General features: G+C 59.2%; 1 pseudogene across 1 annotated transcript in view; it reads right to left on the bottom strand.

Moving 5' to 3' along the window:
- LOC311328256 (procollagen galactosyltransferase 1-like) overlaps nucleotides 1–2,500 on the bottom strand; it is an 8,405-nt pseudogene that overhangs the window by 1,127 nt on the left and 4,778 nt on the right. The window contains exons 9-11 of the transcript in view: nucleotides 2,118–2,245; nucleotides 1,163–1,369; nucleotides 128–410 (exon numbers count right to left, since the gene is read on the bottom strand). The product of the transcript in view is annotated as a procollagen galactosyltransferase 1-like (transcript). The remainder of the gene's footprint in view (nucleotides 1–127; nucleotides 411–1,162; nucleotides 1,370–2,117; nucleotides 2,246–2,500) is intronic.

The raw sequence follows: 2,500 nt of genomic DNA on the forward strand, positions 1-2,500 counted from the left end.
TCAAAGCCCCCCCACCAACCTCAAAGCTCCTCCCCCACCCCCTCCCCCTCGTCAAAGCCCCCCCACCACCCTCAAAGCTCCTCCCCCTCCTCAAAGCCCCTCCCCCTCCTCAAAGCTCCTCCCTCACCCCCCTCTCCAGCTGGGACTGCAGGACGTCAGAGTTCTGAGCCTGTGAGCTCAGCTCCTCCTGCCCGTCGCCCCGCCCTGCCCCGCCCCCTGCCCCGCCCCCGCCCCGCCCCCGCCCCGCCCGGTCCCAGTCCGTGGGCGTGGCCTCGTCGTCCCAGACCACCGAGGTCTCGGTGTCGCTGACGTAGCCGGGGTCCCCCGTGTAGTGTGTGGGGGTCACCAGCAGGGGCTCCGTGGAGAAGGCCCTCAGGTCCCTCGGGAAGAAGTGGGAGGAGTAGTCAGATCTGTGGGGGGGGGGGGCAGAGGAGAGAAGTGGGAGGAGTAGTCAGATCTGTGGGGGGGGGGGAGCAGAGGAGAGAAGTGGGAGGAGTAGTTAGATCTGTGGGGGGGGGGGGGGGGCAGAGGAGAGAAGTGGGAGGAGTAGTCAGATCTGTGGGGGGGGGGGGGGAGAGAAGTGGGAGGAGTAGTCAGATCTGTGGGGGGGGGGGGGAGGAGAGAAGTGGGAGGAGTAGTCAGATCTGTGGGGGGGGGGGAGGAGAGAAGTGGGAGGAGTAGTCAGATCTGTGGGGGGGGGGAGGAGAGAAGTGGGAGGAGTAGTCAGATCTGTGGGGGGGGGGGGAGAGAATTGGGAGGAGTAATAGATCTGGAGGAGGAGTAGAAGATCTGGGGGGGGCAGAGGAGGTGTCATGTGGAGAGAGGAGGGGAGAAGTGATAGATGGTAAGGGAGGTGGATGGATGGATGGAGAGAGAGAGAGAAAGGAGAAAGAGACGGATGGATGGAGAGAGAGGTAGATGGATGGAGAGAGAGGTAGATGGATGGAGAGAGAGGTAGATGGATGGAGAGAGAGGTAGATGGATGGAGAGAGAGGTAGATGGATGGAGAGAGAGGTAGATGGATGGAGAGAGAGGTAGATGGATGGAGAGAGAGGTAGATGGATGGAGAGAGAGAGAGGTAGATGGATGGAGAGAGAGGTAGATGGATGGAGAGAGAGAGAGAGAGAAGAGAGAGGGGTGAAAGGAGGGGAGGAGGACTAACCATGGGTGTTTGTTGTACATGACGGGAAGGAACTCGTCGACAGGAAGCATCTTCTTCAGAGGCTCCGCCTTCAGCAGCTTCTCCGCACCCTGCAGTGACATCACGTAGCCCAGCGTCCCATAGGAATAGTCCGCCTCCACCAGGTTGTGGATCTCCGGGACGGCCCTCTCTGGATGGGCCACCTGCATCCTCTTCCTCCCAATGTAGCTGAGAGAGAGAGAGAGAGAGAGAGAGGGAGGGGGGAGGGAGAGAGAGGGGGAGAGAGAGAGGGAGAGAGAGAGGGGGGGAGAGAGAGAGGGGGGAGAGAGGGGAGAGAGGGGGGAGAGAGAGAGAGAGTGGGGAGGGGAGAGAGAGAGAGAGAGGGAGGGGGGGAGGGAGAGGGAGAGAGAGAAGGGGGAGAGAGGGAGAGAGAGGGGGAGAGAGGTAGAAAGAGAGAGGGAGAGAGAGAGAGAGAGAGAGAGAGAGAGAGGGGGGAGGGGAGAGAGAGAGAGAGAGGGATGGGGGGGAGAGGGAGAGAGAGGGGGAGAGAGAGGGAGAGAGGGAGAGAGAGAGGGAGAGGGGGGGAGAGAAAGAGAGGGGGAGAGAGGTAGAAAGAGAGAGGGAGAGAGAGAGAGAGGGGGAGAGAGGGAGAGAGGGGGAGAGAGAGGGAGAGAGAGACAGAGGGAGATAGAGAAAGAAAGAGAGAGGGAGAGAGAGAGGGGGGGGGGGAGAGAGAAAGAAAGAGAGAGGGAGATAGAGAGTTACCAGACGACACCAATCAGTAACGACGTTCGCGATCAGGCGTTCCCACCCACAGTTATGCCCCGCCCATCTAACCTGGGCTAGCGTCTCTCATTCGCTGCTACGACCTGTCACTCTTAACATTTTGAACCGCAGCGACTCAACGTAATATTCGAGTCTGGAGAGAGACTACGCCTGCAGTTCCAGAGTCTTGCCACTGGGGGGCGGTGCTCACATGAGGTCCCAGTCCAGGTTGTGGGTCTCCACTTCCTGCAGGACGCTCTGCAGGCGGCGCTTGAAGAAGACCTCGAAGCGCAGATCATCCTCCATCACCAGGGACCTGCTCAGGCCTCGCTCCACTATCTACACACCACACACACACACACACACACACCATACACACACACACACACACACACACACCACACACACCATACACACCATACACAGACACGCACACACACCATATACACGCACACACACACACACACACACACACACACACACACACACACACACACACACCACATATACACGCACACACACACACACACACACACACACACACACACACACACACACCATATGCACACACACGTAAACACACACAAATTCCTC

Source organism: Borostomias antarcticus (genome assembly GCF_949987555.1).
Source record: "Borostomias antarcticus genome assembly, contig: scaffold_471, whole genome shotgun sequence".
Lineage (NCBI taxonomy): Eukaryota > Metazoa > Chordata > Actinopteri > Stomiiformes > Stomiidae > Borostomias > Borostomias antarcticus.